The 22,062-nt window shown below is 41.6% G+C and overlaps 1 pseudogene; it reads right to left on the bottom strand.

The window, feature by feature from the left end:
* Positions 1 to 2,504: 2,504 nt before the first annotated feature.
* On the bottom strand, positions 2,505 to 9,235 carry LOC133229459 (vomeronasal type-1 receptor 4-like; annotated as a pseudogene).
* Between the last annotated feature and the right edge of the window lie 12,827 nt (positions 9,236 to 22,062).

The following is a 22,062-nucleotide window of genomic DNA, read 5'->3' as shown; positions in this document are numbered from 1 at the left end:
TCTGTCTAGTCAAGGCTATGGTTTTTCCAGTAGGCACATATGGATGTGAGCGTTGGACTATAAAGAAAGCTGAGCGCTGAAGAATTGATGCTTTTGAACTGTGGTGTTGGAGAAGACTCTTGAGAGTCCCTTGGACTGCAAGGAGATCCAACCAGTCCTTCCTAAAGGAAATCGGTCCTTAATATTATTTGGAAGGACTGATGTTGAAGCTGAAACTCCAATATTGGCCACCTTCTGTGAAGAGCTGACTCATTTGAAAAGACCCTGATGCTGGAAAAGATTGAAGGCGAGAGGAGAAGGGGACGACAGAGGATGAGATGGTTGGATGGCATCATCGACTCAATGGACATGAGTTTGGGTAAACTCCAGGAGTTGGTGATGGACAGGGAGGCCTGGTGTACTGCGGTTCATGGGGTCGCAAAAAGTCGGACACGACTGAGAGAGTGAACTGAACTGAACTGAATCAAAAACCTCCCAGAAAACACTGACCAGGGCCTGAGGGTGTCACATGTGATCCTATGAAGCATTTTTAAAAATAAAATCTACCCTTCTTAAACTATTACAAAAATTAAAGAGGAGGAGAACACTCTTAAATTTATTATATCAGGCTAACTTTACATTGATATCAGTACTATAAAGAGACACTACAGAAAATTACAGATCATTTTCTTGATGAATATGGTTGAAAAAAATTTTCAACAAAATATTAGCAGACAGAATTCAACAATCTATTAAAGATATCATAAATGATTACCACGTAGCATTGTTCCAGAGATGCAAGGATGGTTAAAAATCCATAAGTCAATCCACGTGATACACAACATTAAAAAAAGGAAGATAAACACAAGATTGTGTCAATAGACTTAGAAAAAGCATTGACAAAATCTAACATCCATTCATGGTAAATACTCTCAGAAAAATGAGCATAGAGAAAATACATCTCCACGTAACAAATCAAACCCACAGAGGTGGATATCTGAAAGCTTTTTCCTCTAAAATCAGGACCAAGACAAGGATGCTCACTCTTGCCACTCTGGTTTAACAGTATTTGGACAAAAAAGTAATAAGAGACATCCAATACCTAAGAGAAGTAAAACTGTCACTACTATAGAGAAATGATACTTTCTATAGAAAACCCTAATGTCTCCACCAGAAAACTAATGAATTCAGTACACACACACAATGGAATATTCCTCACCCTTTAAGAATAAAATTTTGCTGCTTCTACCATAGATGGACCTGGAAATCATTCTGTTTAGTGAATTAAGTCAGACAAAGTTAAATACTGTATATTATCCCTTGACATATGGAATCTAAAGCTAGTACAAATGGATGAAAATAATGATATAGAAAAAGACTCTTGCATATAGAGAATAAACTAGTGCTTACCAGTGGAGAGAGAAAGTGGGAAGGGGCAAGACAGAGTAAAGGCTTAGAAGTACACATTACTATGTAGAAAATAAATAAACTACAAGGACATACTTTACAGCACAGGGAATATAGCCAATAGTTCATAATAACTTTAAACAAAGTATAACCTATATACTGAACCACAATGTTGTACCTCTGCCACTACTATAATACTGTAAATCAACTATAATTCAAGGAAAAATTTGACGTAAAAGAAAAGTTATGCATTGTGATATGTGGTTGTAATGGCAGTCACATTACAATATTTATGTGTAACAAATTATCACATCTTACACTTAAAATTCACACAATGTTATATGTCAAATATATTTCAGTTTTTTTAATATGCTGAAATATATTTTTCTTTCAGTGTGTTTTGTATTGTACTTCACTTCAAACTGCTCATTTCTACATGAAAATATTTAAATGCGCTAATCTCCCTGCAAGACTCTTTCTAATAAATACTGCCATCTCTCTTAACAATGTGAACTATAAACTTGTAACTGGCTCCCAAATTCTTACCTGATTTTACCTTCGCGTAGTAACCAGGGTATTCTTTACTCTGTGAGGACATTAATTTCTTCCATTTTATTTCTGACTACTGTACACACTGATCCATTTTCATGTATACTTTTATCTATAATTCCACACCTACTTCATTTGTGGGAAATTCGTTCTGTTAGACTGAAAGTAACACATTTGAACACTTTATAATATGCATATCATTTCAAGACTTGTTTATTGCATAAATTTCTGAACTCCTTTTCTACAAGGAAACTTCAATGATATGATTTTTTATGAGGTATTCATATTTCATGACAATATATTTCAATTGGTCTTTATATTGAAGAAGACATTTGGCATGTCCTGTATATTATCTTGAAATTCAAAATTTAAATTAGGATTCTGAGGGTGAATAAATGAGCTGGCAGTGGCTCATTATAGAATAAATAAAATTCACACTTTTCTCATAATAGTAGAGGACTTTGCATTTCTTTTCCAGGCAAAGTAGAGCCTTTGTACACTGGAGTCACGGCTTATGAGCAGAAAAGGGCTGACACTTGGGAAGCATGCTGCTATGATTATAGTCATGTTCACAAACAACCAGCTGGGCTGAACAAAAAGAGCCAGAAGAACTTGAAAGATGGAGGAAAGAGTATAAAAGCAGACAAAGGTGCCCCCCAGGAGAAGGATGGTTTTAGTAGCCCTGGACTCAGGGGAGGACCTGGAGGAGGCATCGGTCCTACGAATGTGCTGGACCTGCTGCTTATGTCGGTAGAGAATGAGAACCATGGAGCCACCGGCCCAGAGCGTGAGCCCCAAACATAAAACATCAGGGGATGACAGCAATGCTGCATACAAGGCATCTCTGGTTTTTATATTCTGGTCAGTTTGAATACTAGAACAGCAGCCATAATCTCTTTCTTCTGTGATGTTATTGTGACTCCATTTGCCAGTTATAAAGATAGGAAAAATGACATTTACCGGCATTTGGAGGATCCAACACAGGAAAATAGAGGGAACGGTGTACTTGGGAGCTATTACTTTCAGCACTGCCCACCTGGAGTTCCAGGGACTGATTGTGATCATCTGAAAGACACTCAAGAGGCAGATGCTGCCAATGGACATTCCCCTCCCCATTCTGTGCAGAAAGAAGAGAAGTTTGCAGCCAAAATCACTGCGGATCTGCTTCCACCCAAAGATTGACATTGTCTCGGGGACCCCTTTACAGAGGAGGACCAAGGAGTTGGCCACAATCAGGTGCTTAAGGATCAAATCTGTGGACCTTAACCTGTAACCCATGACGTGAAGGACGATATAACTGCAAAGGAGTGAGAAATTCCCCAGGATTCCAACCACGGTCTGTGTTAAGATGATCATGCCTATTATGAGAAAGCTGCCAGCCATCCTCTCAGTTCACAGTCACTGGTACTTGTCTTGTGAGTTATTGTCTCTATGGGAACATCAGGTGTGTGCTGTATGCATCATGTCCACTGAAATCCAATATTCTCCACTTATCCTCAGGTCCCACTTGGAAAATTTTGCTTTATGCTTTTCTGCTACTAGTAGCCTTAAAAGGGCTCAATGTATAACATTGAAAGAGCACTTAAAATGCAAAATTACTTGTTGAAGGCACTCCATGCTATCACTTCATTCTTCACAAATCCACGAGCCTGGGATTTCTGTGACTTCAATTTTTTCAAGGAAAGGTAACACAGAGAGGTTATGTATTTGTTGAGATCTGCTGCACAGGGCAGAGTGAAGACTTTAGAAACTCATTAGGCTGGTCAAGAGAGTGCACTGACCCACCAGCTCTGCCAAAAACCAGTTAGTTGTATTCAAATAATAACCCATACCCATATTTAGTTTTGATTTCACAACTTCTTAACTTGATTTTAGACCAATGGTCTTTTATATTTTTATTATAAGAAGATTCCATTTTTGTAAAGCTTTATTCTTTAGGGCACTATGTACTATGTATTAGGTTTTAGATATCTTAATACATATATATGGATTGCTGGCAGCAGAATATGGCATATGGCAGGAACCTGCCCAAGATAACTTAATGTCATGAAGATGAGAATGGCTCAGTACTGGAATGGTATTAGGATGCTTTTATGTCTGTAATGTAGGTATAATGTACCTATCAAAGGAATTATTGAATAAGCACAAGTAACATTGTAAACTTTGAGCCATAAAACACTAATACATGATAAAAGAGTGCAAAAACTGAATTATTGTTGTTTTCAATTCATATACTTATCTATTTGTTAATTCCAGAGCTAAGCAAAAATAGCAACAAAGAAATAATATTTGTGCATGCCACTGACATACCAGACATATGTGTAAAATAGCATCTGCAAGGCATGTATTCTTATGTATTTTATAAATTCAGAGACTGGATTTTTGGATTGATAGTAGCCTATTTAAAAAAAAAAAAGAATCAACATGCTAGGAGACTGGCAGCTGCTGCCTCTAACTTACAATTACCATGTCAACCGTTCTTTAAATCTAAGAATGACAGTAACCTCACCAGAATGAACACACTACAGAGGTTTTCAGTTCAGGCAAAGCTACTGTCTACACTAATTGCATCAGACATCCAGGACTGGAACAACCCTTTCTATTCAAGTCGTTTTCATTTAGACACACTTTCTGCATGGGATTAGATGATTTCTTCAGATCCATCATACATTTTAGTGCAAACCTGTATGGATTGGTGGTGAACTTCTAGTCATCCTGAACATGGAGTCTATAATTCCTGTAAGGCAGACTCAACAGCAGATTGATTTTACAAATGTATTTTACCAGTTAAAATACAATTTTTTTTAAGTTGAGAAAAATATCTTTATTGGAATTATGCTATGTATGCAGTTTCATTCTTTGCCTAGAAATGGCTTTGATGGACATGAATGAGTTAAACCCAAGAGCTTTAACTCAGTGAGAAGCAAAGCTTTTTTCAGTATAGTTAACAAATAGCTTAAATATTACCAAATGATAGACCATATACTTATTTACAAATGACATTTCCCCAATGTGGACTAGGATCCTTTCATCACAAATATTTTTAAGCACCTTAAAAATCAGGTTTTGCTGTAACGTGGATTGAGTCACAACAGAAACTGTCAGAGGATTACATTTGATTGCATGAAGGGTCTTTAGAGATTGCCATGGGTTCTAGAAACCCATCTCTCAATATTAGCTCAGCTCATGCCTCAGACTTACACCATCCTGCCCGCTGTTGGCACTGAATCCAGTTACTACACAGAAGATTGCCTTTGTCTGATATGATCTCTTCTCCAGACTCTTGATCTGACTTTCTCTTATAGACTCTGCTGCTTAGAATGAGATGGAAAACACTTACCTGACACCTTCCTGCTATCAGGAGAGTGGGCTTTCTGGTGGTCATTATACCTAGTGTCTGTGTGGGAGGGAGGCAACTGGATCCTGATATATGGGTTTGAGATGCTGTGTCCTCCCCTCCCCTCCCATCAGAGCTGCAATTATCATTTCACCTGCAGCAGCAATGGGAGTGCAGGCCTGGGATCTGAGAACATTTCTGGAAACTTTTCTCTCGGTTGTTAATTACTGGAAACAATTACAAGTTTCTAGTTAGCACCCTTAGGAGACTAAAGGAGTGTTTCCAAGAGCCTTCTTACTTTCCATGATCCCTGGAGGCAGACAGGGTCTCACATCGAGGAAAGCTGGACTTTCTGAAGTCACACACATAAGGGACTGGCATGAACTGTGTGTCCCTCTGCATTCTTTACTTCCCTGAGATGTTTCTCTACCCTGAAACTAGAGCTCTCCTAATCTTCAGACCGTTAAACTGAATGATCAATTAAAGTATTGTTAGAGAAATGGAATGGGACAAAATACCTGGGAAAAACATTCAAAGAGAGACAAGTAAAAGGAAGAACAGGACACATTACTCATTATAGAAAATGTCAGCACAAATCAGAGCCAATTAATTGGATGCTTTGCATAAATCGATGCCAATCAACATGGAGATGTTGTAGAAAAATTTACTTTATGATTATTCACCTCCATTAGCAATTAGAATCAGACACAGAACAATATGGGGCTTCCCTAGTAGCTCAGACGGTAAAGCATCTGCCTGCAATACAGGTTCGATCCCTGGGTTGGGAAGACCCCCTGGAGATGGAAATGGCAACCCACTCCAGTATTCTTGCCTTGAGAATTCCACTGACAGAGGAGCCTGGTGGGCTACAGTCCATGGGGTCTCAAAGAGTCAGACATGACTGAGCAACTGACACACAACAGAACAATATACATGGAAAAAATGAGAAGGTTCAAAATGAGTGTCTCACAAATGAGCACTTAGTTCTGACGGCTCAACAGACAGATTCTACCATTCTTGTAAATATCAGATGAACCAATACTCAATTACTTCATTCAAAGAGATAAAATAGTTACCACAGTGCTCTACATTAATTAATTAATTGTGCTATTTTTCAAGAATAAGCACTTGGTACTCTGATATTAAGAAATATAAATTAGGACTTGCAAGAAATCTGGTTTTTTCGTATAAATACATCTACATTTGATGCAGCGTCATGATGCAATCACTGCCGATTTTCAAGTTAGGGATTTGGAGCCATACTTGGTGGTCAACTAAGTCTGCACACAAACTCATTTGAACACCTACAGGCAGATGCAAACACCCATGTGCATTAATACTCACATACTTATGTATATAGTACTTGCACAATTATAGTTTAAAACTCACAAACATTTGTGCACATGCTCACCACACCCAAACTCACATCATATTCCTAAACACATGACACACATTCATATGAACTCACATTGTCACATTCACCTTCATAAAATCAACTTACATGGTCCCTGTGTATCTCTGGATGATGATTTCATATACAGAAGAACAGGTATATCTCTAGACTTCTGGACGCAGGAAAAAGGCATCCTTTCCTCTGCTTGTAATCCTTTCACCCTGCAACAATCCACAGACAATATTTGCTATAGGCTGCCTTAAAATTGGGCTTCCCTGGTGGCTCAGCTGGTAAAGAATCTGCCTGCAATGTGGGAGACCTGAGTTTGATCCCTGGGTTGGGAAGATCCCCTGGAGAAGGGAACGGCTACCCACTCTAGTATTCTAGCCTGGAGAATTCCATGGACTCTATAGTCTATGTGAGCATTACCTCCTCATGGGTCAGGGGGTAAGAAAGATAGCATGTTTCAGGGTATAACAGTGAATGGGTACGTATTCATACCCAAATAAAACCATGGTGGGGAAAGCCTGGAGTGAAGACATAAAGTCTGTATGGAAACACAAAAGACCCTGAATAGCCAAAACAATCTTGAGAAGGAAAAACAAAGTTGGAGCTATCTTGCTCCCAATTTCAAACTACACTGTAAAACTACAGGCATCAAAACAGTGTGGTACTGACACAAGATCAAGGGACACATAGATCAATGGAACAGAATAAATAGAACAGAAATGAATCTACACTTAATGGTCAATTTCTCTATGACACAGGAGGCAAGCAGATACAATAGGGCAAAGACAGTCTCTTCAACAGATGGTGTTGGGAAACTGAACAGCTACATGCAAAACAATCAAACTGGAATAGTTTCTCATATCATATGCAAAAACAAACTGGTATCTACATACAATGGAATATTATTTAGGCTTAAAAGGAGGAAATAATGATATATACCACAACATGGACAAACTTTGCAGATACTATATAAAGTGAAATAAACCAGTCACAAAAAGACAAACACTGTATGATTCCACTTTTATGAGATATTTATCATAGTAAAAATCACAGCAATAAAAGCAGGAAGGCAGTTGTTAGGGTACTGAGGAAGAAGAGATGGGGAGTTACTGTTTCAGTTTTGCAAGATGAAACGAATTCTCCATCTTGTTTTCTATCTTCTCTTTTGATGAGTAGAAGCACTTAACTTCAATACAAGCTCATTTGTCATGTCCTCCTTTATAGTCGATATTTTTGCTCTGTTTAAAAACAGTCTTTTCCTATTAGAGCTCAGAAATGTTCTCTGTTTTCTTCTAAAAACATCATTTTATATCTTTAAAATTTACATCAGCAATCTATTCAGAATAATTTGTTTTATATGTCAGTAGCAACTTGTCTCTTTACATTTCAAGATAACACATTTCCACTTCTTCTGAAAATGTTGTGCTTGCCTTGCTTTTTATTTGCTGTCATCTATCATTGCCTCATCCAGTTTGACATCATCTCACCCTTGGAACTGGTTTTCTGTCAGATTTCCTGGTGATCCCATCTCTTCTTGTAACTCTTCCAATATTTACAACCCCAGTGTGCACACAGTCAAGTTTAGTCTTGGGACCAGAAAGCTTCAGTGGGCCTTTTTGTTTAGAAGGTTGATTAGGCTCATGTTTTAAAGGGAAAGTTGCACCGTGCTGAGAGACAAGTTTTGCTGTAAGTTTCTTCACAGTTTGTGTAAGCTTCTGTCCTAAATTATCTTTTCAAGAACTTTTCATATAACAACCAGCTTCAGACAATGTCTACAGTATATTCCCCAGGGAAAAGGACAGGTTAATTACTTGATCAGCATAAAAAAAACAATGCTTTCCTCTGAGGCAAAATTTGGGCAGGTTTGTTCGTGACCAACATTAAAATATTTGGATTTCTTCTTCACATCTTCACTTGTGATGTAAACCTATTATGTGTTTTGGGGGCCTCTTTTTATCACCTCTGAGAAGCCTGATACAGACAAGAACAAATGAAAACGCAAAGCTCTTGCTGTTCTTGTGTCATGAATGATAAAATCTTTCTTCTCAGACCCAGGAGTCTCATGCCTTCTGACAGATCCATGAAGTTGACAGGATAATTTGTTTTCTTGTGTGTAGGGTAAAATCTAAGACGTTTCTTCACATTCTTTAATAGTCATAATGATAAGGATGTAATGCTGAGAGAGACATGACTTTCTCAAAGAGAAAATTATAAAGATCTTACACAATCCTGATTAGGGGATACAAGAATGCTTCCTGGAACAAGTGGAAATCTTCTTACCCAAGTTCTGGGCAATGTGGGAAAATGACAGTTCTTTCAACAAATGAGGCTGGGAAAGTTGGATATCCACATGCAAAAGAAGGAAGTTGGACCCTTACTTAACACTACATACAAAAATTAACTCAAAACTCCTAGAGGAGAACATAGGCAAAACACTCTCCAACATACATCACAGCAGGATCCTCTATGACCCACCTCCCAGAATATTGGAAATAAAAGCAAAAATAAACAAATGGGACCTAATTAAACTTAAAAGCTTCTGCACAACAAAGGAAACTATAAGCAAGATGAAAAGACAGCCTTCAGAATGGGAGAAAATAATTGCAAATGAAGCAACTGACAAACAACTAATCTCAAAAATATACAAGCAACTCCTACAGCTCAATTCCAGAAAAAGAAATGACCCAATCAAAAAATGGGCCAAAGAACTAAATAGACATTTCTCCAAAGAAGACATACAGATGGCTAACAAACACATGAAAAGATGCTCAACATCACTCATTATCAGAGAAATGCAAATCAAAACCACAATGAGGTACCATTTCACGCCAGTCAGAATGGCTTCAATCCAAAAGTCTACAAGCAATAAATGCTGGAGAGGGTGTGGAGAAAAGGGAACCCTCTTACACTGTTGGTGGGAATGCAAACTAGTACAGCCACTATGGAGAACAGTGTGGAGATTCCTTAAAAAACTGGAAATAGAACTGCCTTATGATCCAGCAATTCCACTGCTGGGCATACACACCAAGAAAACCAGAAGGGAAAGAGACACGTGTACCTCAATATTCATCGCAGCACTGTTTATAATAGCCAGGACATGGAAGCAACCTAGATGTCCATCAGCAGATGAATGGATAAGAAAGCTGTGGTACATATACACAATGGAGTATTACTCAGCCATTAAAAAGAATACATTTGAATCAGTTCTAATGAGGTGGATGAAACTGGAGCCTATTATACAGAGTGAAGTAAGCCAGAAAGAAAAACACCAATACAGTATACTAACGCATATATATGGAATTTAGAAAGATGGTAACAATAACCCTGTATACGAGACAGCAAAAGAGACACTGATGTATAGAACAGTCTTTTGGACTCTGTGGGAGAGGGAGAGGGTGGGATGATTTGGGAGAATGGCGTTGAAATATGTATAATATCATATATGAAACGAGTCGCCAGTCCAGGTTCGATGCATGATACTGGATGCTTGGGGCTGGTGCACTGGGACGACCCAGAGGGATGGTATGGGGAGGGAGGAAGGAGGAGGGTTCAGGATGGGGAACACATGTATACCTGTGGCAGATTCATTTTGATATATGGCAAAACCAATACAATATTGTAAAGTTAAATAAAATAAAATTTCAAAGAAATTAACTCAAAATGGATCAAAGACCTAAATGTAAGACCTAAAACAATAAAATTCTTAGGAGAAAATATAGGGCAAAAGTTTGCAACATTAGACTTGGCAATTATTTTTTGGATTTGACACTAAAAGCACAGGTAACACAAACTGAACCTCCTGAAATTTAAGAAGCTTTTGTGTATCAAAGACAGAATCATCAGAGTAAAAAGAGAATTCATTGAATAAGAGAAAATATTTGCAAATCATATACCTGATAAGACATTAATATCCAAAATATGGAGAAAACTCTTAAACAAAAAACAAACAAAAAAAAACAACCCAGAAATAACCCAATTCAGAACTTGGGAAAGGACGTTTCTCCATAGAAGATATATACAAATGACAAATAAGCACAAGAAAAGATGATCAACATCACTTTCCATCAGGGAATGCAGATCAAAACTACAATGAAATGCCATCTTGCAGCCATTAAGATAGCTCCTATCAAAACAATAGAAAACAAGTGAAGACAAGAATGTGGAGAAATTGGAAGGAATTCTATGTACTGTTGGGCAGAAATGTAAGATGGCACAGCCATTGGAAAACAGGATGGCAGCTCCTCAGAAAATTAAACATAGAATTACTATATGATCGAGCAATTCTACTTCTGGGTATCTATACAAAAGAATCAGAAGCAGGGTCCCAAATAGATGTTTGATAGCTAAAACATGGAAACAACCCAACAGTTCATCAATAGATGAACAGATAAGTAAAAGACAGTATAGACATAAAATGTAAAAGAAAGGAAATTCAGCAATATAATGCAACAAAAATGAAACTTGAGAAATGTGAACGAATAAAGGAAAATCTCACTAAAATGCTGTCGGGTGACCAGCAGGGGGAGCACTCACACATGTACCTCTGGATCGCAATACAGATCCCAGCAAGAAGAGATGTTACCTTGCATTTCTGGCAGGAAGTGACACTACTTTACGACTACCACTAGCAACAGGAAGCCAGACAACAGCTCAGCCAATGAGAGACTGTTACAACTCAACGAAAAGCCACTGCACTTTGAACTCCCGGTTTCCTCCAATGGACTTTTTGTTTATTACAGCCCCTGCCAACTGTCTCTTCTCTTCTGTAAAAGTTTCCTCTTACTTGCTTTACTGGACTTCTGTATGTTTCGCCGGAGTTTGCTTGTCCCAAATTGCAATTCTCTGTTGCTCCTGCATAAACCCACTTGTCTGGTAAAATGCTGTTTTGTTGTTTTCAGTTAACAAGGGCATTATGCTAGGAGAAATAGACCAGTCACAAAAGGACAAATACTGTATGATTCCATGGATGTGATATACTTAACCGTAGTCAAAATCATGAGACAGAAAGTAGAGCAGTAGTTTCCGGGGACTGGGGGAAGGGGAAAATGAGAAGCTAATGAATTGTTGTTTAATGGGCATAGAGTTTCAGTTTTACAAGATGAAATGAATTATGGAGCTGGATATGGTGATGTTTGCATAACATTCTGGATATATTTAATACCACTGATCTGTACAATTTTAAATGGTTAAGACAGTAAATTTTATGAGTATTTTTACTATGATTTTTCAAATCTCAAAAAAAATATACAGGGTCTTGTCAAAAAAAAAAAAAAAAATCTAGTAAAGACATGAATTGGAGCAAACTCCGGGAGATAGTGAAGGATAGGGAAGCCTGGCGTGCTGAAGTCCATGGGGTCGCAAAGAGAATGACTGAGAAACTGAACAACAGTAAAGACCCACCCCAGGACCTGGCTCCAGAAGCCCTTCCCTCTTCTCCTTCAAGATTTTAAACATTACGTATTTGTGGGTGAGTGGGGTTACAGGCTTTGTAGAGCTGGGTTTCCCCCCGCCCCACCCCAGCCTCCAGAAGAGTAAAAGAAAAGTAGCTCCATGTGTTGCAAAATTAGAACTAGAAGTTTGAGTTGCCTAGACTATGACTTTAGAAGGGTGGAGGGAAACCTGTGGCCCTGATATTCTTCACGGCAAGTAGCTGCCCCCTGCCCCAGTGGAGGCTGAAGACTGGAATCTGCTCCCCACCCTAGAGCTTAGCCTTAATGGAAATTAAGAGCAGTTCCCATTCTGCTGTTCCCTTACCCTGTGTGCATATAACCTAGAGTATTAGGGAAAATAGACCTTCCAGCTCCAAGTGTGGGGAAGCCGGAGAGCTATTAAGAACCCCACCGTGGGCCTTGTTCAGCTCCTTGTCCCAGATGAAAAGTGTTGAGAGGTTACTGCCCTTCCTTCCTGTCTCAACCTAGAGTCTGGGCAAACAATTCTGTGAGAAGGGTAATGATGCATGAACAAGTCTGTAGTACCCCGGCTATTTGACTACTGGACCCCGGCCAGAAGGAGCACAGGGCAGGCCTTTAAAAACTGGAGGGGAAAGAAGACGTGCTATTTGCAGGCTTGGACAAGAAATCTTTTCCTATGTCTGAGTAGCATCCAGGTCTCTCTCCAGCCACTGGATAGAAGTGGCTTCCAAGCTAGGGACATCGAAGTTGAACCCTGGCATGGGCAAGTTCTCCCCATGCCCTCTCTCTACAAGGCAGCACAACTCCTAAGAGGTTCAGGTTCAGGGGTGTTTTCCCCAGAATCAGAGGCACTATTTTTGCTGCAGTTTAGAAAATGTCATCAGTGTCAAGGAGAAGTAATTCTGGAAGGGTACTAGATGGAGGTATGATCTGGAGATACATATATGTGTGTATGTATGTGTATGTATATGTATGTGTTTGTGTATATATATATATATATATATATATATATATATATAATTTTTTTTTAATGTGGATCCCAGGAAGAGCAAGTAAAGCCTAAATATATGTCAGGATCTGTCTTCTGATGTTACCCCATCTGGAAACAATATGAACTTGACCCTGACATCTCCCCCTTGGTGGCACCATGGGCAAGAGGAGACCCTCCCTATGCAGACTACATGCCTGTCATGATGATTTCATTGTGGGGTGAAGAAATCCTCCAGTAGTGGTGGGAGTGTTCATGAGGGAAGCACATGCTGCCTTAGGGGGAAATGAGGCAGACAGTGAGAAAGAGGCTGAGGTAGAATGCCTAGGAAATGAATAAAGGGGGACAAAGAACAGCCAGCCTGGTGGTAATGAATGAAAACATCCCCATCATCTTCACCTTCACCATCTACTCACACACACTAAAGGATCCAGGTGCCATGTCCCTGTGGCTCCATGATAAACTCCAGACCACACTGATGCATCCCTGCCGAAGTGTGTGTGGAACTTGTCTTTGAGCACAAAGATGTGAAAGATGTCTTCAGGCCTGTCACCACTCATTTGGAAAGATGAACCTGGTGCCTTCCATCCATACTTGATGATAGTAAGCAAGATCTTGTCCTTCACCTGGACAGTTTGCACATCAGGAACAAAGTGCCCTCGTGTGGCCCTTATCTGCTTGGGCAGCCATGGTAATTCTCCAGCGCTGGTGGGCTCAGTGGCTTCAGTCATGTCCGACTGAGATACCATGGACTGTAGCCCGTCAGGCTCCTCTGTCCATGGGGTTCTCCAGGCAAGAATACTGGAGTGGCTTGCCATGCCCTTCTCCATGGGATCCGAGCCACCCAAGACACCCGCATCTCATGTACCACAGGCAGACCTCCTGAGAGCGCAGTGATTCTAGGGCTCTGCTAGAACCTCTACCCTGACCATTTAAGTTAAAGCAGCCAAAGGTACCAAATGGCTCCCCAAACTCATCCACTTTGAGGTCATCTAGGTTGAAGCAGTTGGAGGGCTGAATGGAGAAGCTGGCGGTTAAAAAAAAAAAATTCCAGCCAAAGTGGAGTCATAAATAGGGAGACAACGTTAGTGTGGCGGTTCTCATGAACAGTGTCATGGAAGAGATGAGTGACGCACCACTGCTGGTTTGGGCCTGCAGGGGACGAGGAATTAGGGCCACGCAGTTCATCCCGGCTCCACCCTGGTCTCTTCACTCTAACGGGATCAAGGACCTGGAGCGGCAAACTGCAGCTTTTAAAGAAAGGCTCAGGCTTGCACAGCAAGCAGAGCCTGTGGGCTGGGGTGCTGCTCATAGCAATACATTCATCACCACACATTCATCATTTTATTCTCCCAATGTGAAGTTCACAGAAGCCAAGTCACTCTCCAGGTGGAGAAGATAGGACTGGAGAACTGGGAGGATGGGCCCCCACGGCCAGTGACCTTTTCCATGCACCCCATGGCTGAAGCACTTCTCAAGTGTGAGTGGGTGGATGAGAAGGGCCATGTGACCAACCTCAGGTCACATTAAGTGGGAAATTTCTTCCAAAAAATGAGCCATAAAGAAAATGTTGAGCTATATTCAGTAGACTATCTGTAAATTTGTTAGTCATCCTGGAATTATTATAGGTGTTGTATATGCCTTCCTGATATATGGAATGTATAACTAACATAAAATCTACTTGTGATACTTTTATATCTTATATATTTCAATAAAAACTAAGATTTCCAGCATACAAGACAAAAGAAGTATTCTAAATATAAAATCAAACAGGTCTGGGTTGGGGTCAGACATTCTGCACTTCTAACAAGCCTCTGGGGGCAGCTGAGGCTGTTGGTCCATTCTGGATTCTGAGTATCAAGATTCTAAGGTTCTCACATTAACCATGAGGATGAAGGTCTTGATGTTAGCCTTTAATGTGTTGGCTATGCGTATGGTAATTTCTAGGGCAGAGGTTCTCAGCCAGGAGGGATTTTGCCTTCCACTGTGTATGCCATGCTGGAGACATTTCTGTTCACGAAGGAGGGGTGGTGCTGTGACTGCTGGCTAGTGAGTGGACAGTAGGGATGCTGACAAACTTCCTAAAGCACAGCCTCCACAAGAAACTATCCAGCTGAAAACCTCCGTGAGTACTTAGGTGGGGAAATACTGCCCTAGATCAGATCAGATCAGTCGCTCAGTCATGTCTGACTCTTTGCGACCCCATGAATCGCAGTACGCCAGGCCTCCCTGTCCATCACCAACTCCCAGAGTTCACGCAGACTCACGTCCATCAAGTCAGTGATGCCATCCAGCCATCTCATCCTCTGTCGTCCCCTTCTCCTCTTGCCCCCAATCCCTCCCAGCATCAGAGTCTTTTCCAATGAGTCAACTCTTCGCATGAGGTGGCCAAAGTACTGGAGTTTCAGCTTTAGCATCATTCCTTCCAAAGAAATCCCAGGGCGGATCTCCTTCAGAATGGACTGGTTGGATCTCCTTGCAGTCCAAGGGACTCTCAAGAGTCTTCTCCAACACCACAGTTCAAAAGCATCAATTCTTTGGCACTCAGCCTTCTTCACGGTCCAACTCTCACATCCATACATGACCACAGGAAAAACCATAGCCTTGACTAGACGAATCTTTGTTGGCAAAGAAATGTCTCTGCTTTTGAATATGCTATCTAGGTTGGTCATAACGTTCCTTCCAAGGAGTAAGCGTCTTTTAATTTCATGGCTGCGGTCACCATCTGCAGTGATTTTGGAGCCCAGAAAAATAAAGTCTGACACTGTTTCCCCATCTATTTCCCGTGAAGTGATGGGACCGGATGCCATGATCTTTGTTTTCTGAATGTTGAGCTTTAAGCCAACTTTTTCACTCTCCACTTTCACTTTCATCAAGAGGCTTTTTAGTTCCTCTTCACTTCCTGCCATAAGGGTGGTGTCATCTGCATATCTGAGGTTATTGGTATTTCTCCTGGCAATCTTGATTCCAGCTTGTGTTTCTTCCAGTCCAGCGTTTCTCATGATGTACTCTGCATATAAGTTAAATAAACAGGGTGAAAATATACAGCCTTGACGTACTGCTTTCCCTACTTGGCACCAGTCTGTTGTTCCATGTCCAGTTCTAACTGTTGCTTCCTGACCTGCATACAAATTTCTCAAGAGGCAGATCAGGTGGTCTGGTATTCCCATCTCTTTCAGAATTGTCCACAGTTTACTGTGATCCACACAGTCAAAGGCTTTGGCATAGTCAATAAAGCACAAATAGATGTTTTTCTGGAACTCTCTTGCTTTTTCCATGATCCAGCAGATGTGGGCAATTTGATCTCTGGTTCCTCTGCCTTTTCTAAAACCAGCTTGAACATCAGGAAGTTCACGGTTCACATATTGCTGAAGCCTGGCTTGGAGAATTTTGAGCATTACTTTACTAGCGTGAGATGAGTGCAATTGTGCGGTAGTTTGAGCATTCTTTGGCATCGCCTTTCTTTGGGATTGGAATGAAAACTGACCTTTTCCAGTCCTGTGGCCACTGCCCTAGGGGAACATCTAAAAGCAAGCAGAGTCGGTGTATTTCAAACCAGAAGAGGGGAGAAATGAATTGGTAAAATAAATCCTAAGTCAATCAGCAAAGAGGTGATTAGAAAAAGAAACATAGAAGAATAGAAGCAATAGAAAGCATAAAGGGAGGCAGCAGATTTAGGTGTAAATATATTCGTTAAGTATATTAAGTATAACTGGAATTAAGTATCAGTTAACAAAGATGGTCAGAGTAGATTTTCCAAAATATGCCATTTATAATTGCTATATATAAAACCTAAGGATGCAGAAAGTTTTAAAGTAAAAGGATGGAAAAAGCATGGCAAGAAAGTACTAATCAAAAGAAGCTGATGCATCTATATTAATTCCAGAGAAACAAGACTTGACATGAAAAAGTTTTGTTCGGTATAAAGAAGCAGTTTCATAATGATAAAAGACTGAATTCACCAAAAATACAAAAAGTCTTCATTTTATGCCTCTATAAACATGGCTTCAAAATACATAAAGCAAAAATAAAACAGGAAGAGCAGGCAATTCTATAATTAAAAGTGGGAGTTAAGCAATTTCCTTAGTATTAATTTGTTAAAAGCTGAATTAATTGAGAAATGAATAGCAGGTCTGCCTACCACAAACAATAAACCTGGCCTTTTGGACTTTGCAGAATGTTGCTTCCATTGCTGACTACACCTCTTAAAGACACAAAAGGATTTATAAAACTCGACCACATATTGGGCCCAAAGTAAGTCTTGGCTGTAATCAAAGGATTTTTTAAAATACCAAACATATCCTCTAATTCTAGTGAAATGAAGATAGAAATTGATAGCAAATGTGTTAGAAAGTCTTCTTGAAAACAGCACGTGAAACAGTCATCCCTCAGTATACGTGGGTTAACCCCAGAATCCCCCATGAATGCCAAAATCCACGTATGCTCGAGCCCCTTACGTTTAACAATGCACACAAGCTACACACATCCTCTTGTATACTTTAAACCATCTCTAGATTACTTATAATACCTACTGCAATGTAAATGACTCAGTGGACATGAGTTTGAGCAAACCTTGGAGACAGTGAAGTACAGGGAAGCCTGGTGTGCTGCAGGCCATGGGGTTGCAGAGAGCTGGACACAGCTGAGCGACTGAACAACAAACGCAGCAAGTACAAGTTCTGATGTTTGAAACTTTCTGGAATGTTTTTCCAAATATTTTTGACCCAAGGGTATGGAGGGCCAACTGGAGTATAAATAACTTTGTGGAGAGGGGAGAAAACAATTCTATTTTATTCTTATAAATCCACTTACCTAAACCGGGGTAGCCAGATAGGGCTTGGTGGTGACTGCTTTTCATAGAGACGTAATTCATATACCATAAAACTCATCCTTTTATAGGGCACAACTGCAGAGGTGTTAGTATATTTATCAAGGGAGGAAACCATCTCCACCAAGTCCAGGATGTTTCACCACCTCCAGAAGAAACCTGATGCCCACTAAGGGGTCACTTTCCATTGCCTATCCCCTACCCGCTGACCTCAGCTACTTTGTCTCTACAGATTTACCTATCTGGACATGTCCTGTAAATGAAAGCACACCACATACAGCCTTTTGTGTCTGGCTCCTTTCGCTCAGCACCATGTTTTTTGTATTTTTTTTCAGGTTCCAACATGTTGTAGCACGTCAGTCCTTATTTTTATAGCTAAGAAATATCCATTATATGGCTACATTTACCCATTCATCAGTTGATAAACATTCGAATGGGTTCCACATTTTGACTTGTGAACAATCTTACCAACATTTGTGTGCGAGCTCTCGTGTGGCCACGTTTTCAGTTCCCTCAGGAATATGCCTCACAGTGGAATTGGCTTGGTAATGTTTTCCAAAGTGGGGTCCAGCATTTTGCATCCTCATCAGCAGTATGAGGATCCCAGTACCTCCACATCCTCACCAAACACCTGTTATCATCTGTGATAATGCAAGTGATTTTCATGTTGATCCTGTATCCTGCCATCTTGCTGAACATGTTTGCCGCTGTGCTGTGCTCTGTTGTGTCTCTCTGTGGTCCCATGGACTGTAGCCCGCCAGGCTCCTCTGCCTGTGGAATTTTCCAGGCAAGAATACTGGAGTGAGTTGCCACTTCCTTCTCCAGGGGATCTGGCTGACCCAGGTCAAACCTGCATGTCTTAAATCTTCTGCATTGGTAGGGGGATTCTTTACCACTAGCACCACCTGGGAAGCGCAAACAGTGGTGGTGGTTTTTTTAGTGATTTGTTAGGATTTCTTATATATAAGATCCTGTCACCTGCAAAGTTTTACTTCTTCCTTTCCAATCTGCAAACCTTTGCTTTTCCTTGAGTAAATATTCTGCCTAGAACTTCCAGTATGGTCTGCAGAAGTGGCAAGAATGTTTTATTCCTGATCTTATGTGGAAAACACCCAAGTCTTTCATGTCTAAGTATTGTTAACTGTGGGGTTTTGGAGATGCCTTTTATTAGTTTAAGGAGGTTCCCTTCTATTCCTAGTTTGAGTGTTTTTAATCACAAAAAGGGGTTAGATTTTGCCAAATGCTTTTTCTGCATCAGTTAAGATGACCATGTGGTTCTCTCTGCATTTTATTCTACTGATATGGTATATTACGTTGACTTTCTTGACATTAAACTAACCTTTAATGTTTGAGATAAATTACATTTGGTCATGGTATACAATTCTTTTTATATGCTGCTGAATTCAGGCTGTCAGCATTTTTGTATCTATGTTTCTAAGATTTCTATAGATTTCATTTTGGTGTTTTGGTCTGGCTTTAGGTATCAGGGCAATACTGGCCTCAAAGTAAGCTGGGAAGTGCTTCCTCCCCTTCTGCTTTTGGAAGAGTTTGAGAAGAACTGGTTAATTTTGCAAATGTTTTGGTAGAACCCAGTGAAGCCACTGGGGCCTGTGCTTCTCTTTGTGGATGCTTTTTATTGTTGATTCAGTATATTCCATGTATTCCAAACACAAGGACATTTCTGCTGTACTTTCTATTCCACAAGAAAAGGGATAATACTCTACACAGCAGTCCAAGTCAGCTTTTGTCAATAGAGTAGTGCAGGTCAGATCAGGTTCTGCCCCCAGTGATTCATATAAAAGAATTTCTACAATGTGCATCACAGCTCCCACAGCACTAAGCCAACCACAGCCCGCTCGGCCTCATCTAACTTGTAGGGCCAGCTTCCGTCTTTGGCTGGGCTGAAGAGGATCTTAAATTATCAGAGGACATTGAGGCATTTTCTTTCCTCTGGGAGGTTTGTGGAGTTCTGGTGTGGTCGCTCTGTAAGAGCCCACATCACACACCCCACACACTCGGGCTGTTCTCCCATCTGGAAGACACAGCTGGACAGGGGCAGACTGAAGACAGGCATGTGCCGAGACTGGATATTCGGATGAGAACCAAGGACGGGAGAGACAGGCCTTCCTTCCAGCTACTCTTTGTGTAATTTCTTGTGGTTTGGAAGAGGAAGTGGCATCAAGTCCACTTCCTCGATCCCTCTGCCCTCTGCCCTTGACCACTGCCCAGCTGAGGTCTTCATCTTCCAGGACCATCATCCCAGCCTCTTCCCTGGCTCCAGGCTTTGTTGACCCTGGAAAGATCTCCCCAAGTCTTACTGGACCTCGTCCCTCGGGGCCAAGTTCAAGGCCAAGTTCCCCCCACCCTGCTACTGAAGAGGCTCCTCAGGATCTGACCCCTACATACTTACTCCTCCATGCTCGCTGTGCCACTCAGTCTCACTTTCCCACTCTGCACACCAAATTACTTGTTCCCCTGACAAGTGAGGAGGAAAGAAGGCTTTCCAGGTAGAGGTTCACGTTACAGGCAAAAGACTGAGATGTTGAAGCACGTGTGGGTTTGCAGGAACCGAGAACGTTTCCCAGGGAGTAGTGGGTGCTGAGACTGGGAAGATCCGAATTCTGGGTGCCAAGGTGACTGCATCCTTCCCTTTACTCCCCTAATCCAGGCGTCACCAAGTCCCAATCTGCCTCCTTGGGAATCTTCCTTGTCACCCTCATTACCTGCCACCCCCCTCACTCCACCTGCTCCAGCTCACCTAGACCAGAATTCTCTCAGGTTTCTCAGCCTCAACCTGCCCTTCAATTCGGATGCTGTCACTACTTTGCCAAAACGCCCTGCAGTTTCTTCTGCCTCCCAGGGTAAAGCTTCCATCTTCAGCTCTCTCCAAAATACACGCCCTGGAGTCAGAGTCAGCCTCATCTCCTTACGCTCTCGATGCCTCCGCTCACCAGCAGTGGAGCTCAGCCATCTCTGGACCACACATGTGAGGACCGTTACATCCGCAGTCTGCAATGAACCACACTCAGCGCTCACATCTTGAGCGGCCCCTCCCACACTGACTTGGGCTTGGCCACGTGACTTGACTTGGCCTGTGATGCTAGCAGAGGCTTAAAAGGCACTTGGAAACTGGGACCTGTTCTCTTGGAAACTGCTCCGGAGCCATCAGCCATCAGATAAAGACATCCAGCCACCCTGGAGCAGCCAAATGCTGGGAGAAGATACAGCAGGCCTTGGCTGAGGGCCAGACGTGGGAGTGAAGAAGTCACCTTGAAGGCTGCAGCCCCAGCAGACACCACATGGAGCAGAACCTTCCCAACGAGCCAAGCCCAGACTGCAGAATGATGAGGTATGATACGTTTCACTGTTTTAAGTCACTAAGTTTTGGGGGATGGGTTGAAAGGCAGGAAAATATAAGTGGGACACCATGGGTCATTCATTATTGGTAGGCTGCTGGCTAAGCCAGAATATTCAACATCACGCTGCAAGTGATTACACTACCCTCGTCCCCACCCCACAAACTCTTCCCTCAGTCCTTCAAGTGTTTCTATTTAGGAAGGCACATGTGTGTGTGAGGCAGGGGGTGCAGAGAGCGATGGGCTGAGTTTAAACCACAGGCCCTGTCCTTAGGAAATGAATGTCGGCTAGCACGACGAGGAAGAGGGTCTCCTTCGCCCTCATCCCCCAGAGTCTGATCTGCTCTAACAAAGAGCAGGGACTCAGTAACACGAGAGCTGGCTGGTGAAAGCAACCTGCCACCAAACGCCAAGGTCCCTGCCACCCTGCAAGGCCAGATTTCACTCGGGTGTCACATTCTCTGTGAAACTTTACACACACCATCTGCATCATCTGTTGCTCCTCTCTGCAAGGCTCTTTGGCCCCTGCATCAGTTAGGATCTGGATGACTTGCCAAGTGATGAAACCCCTAAGTCACTTATACGTTTAACTCCACCAGGTGACAGGTAACCCGTGTGGGCCTCGACAGCATCAGGAACCCTGGGCCCCGCCTGTCCTGCGCTGCTGCCTCGCTGGGCCTGCACTTCTGGGCTCACGTCCTGGCCTGGGACGGCTGCACCCACTCCTGCCATCTGGTCCACATGATGGGTCCTGGTCCCTGGTCCCGCCATCCAGGACTCAGCAGGGAGGCGGAAGCATTATTTC

Source organism: Bos javanicus, chromosome 18 (genome assembly GCF_032452875.1).
Source record: "Bos javanicus breed banteng chromosome 18, ARS-OSU_banteng_1.0, whole genome shotgun sequence".
Lineage (NCBI taxonomy): Eukaryota > Metazoa > Chordata > Mammalia > Artiodactyla > Bovidae > Bos > Bos javanicus.
The sequence above is the reverse complement of the archived record's forward strand: the minus strand, read 5'-3'. Positions and strand labels throughout refer to the sequence as shown.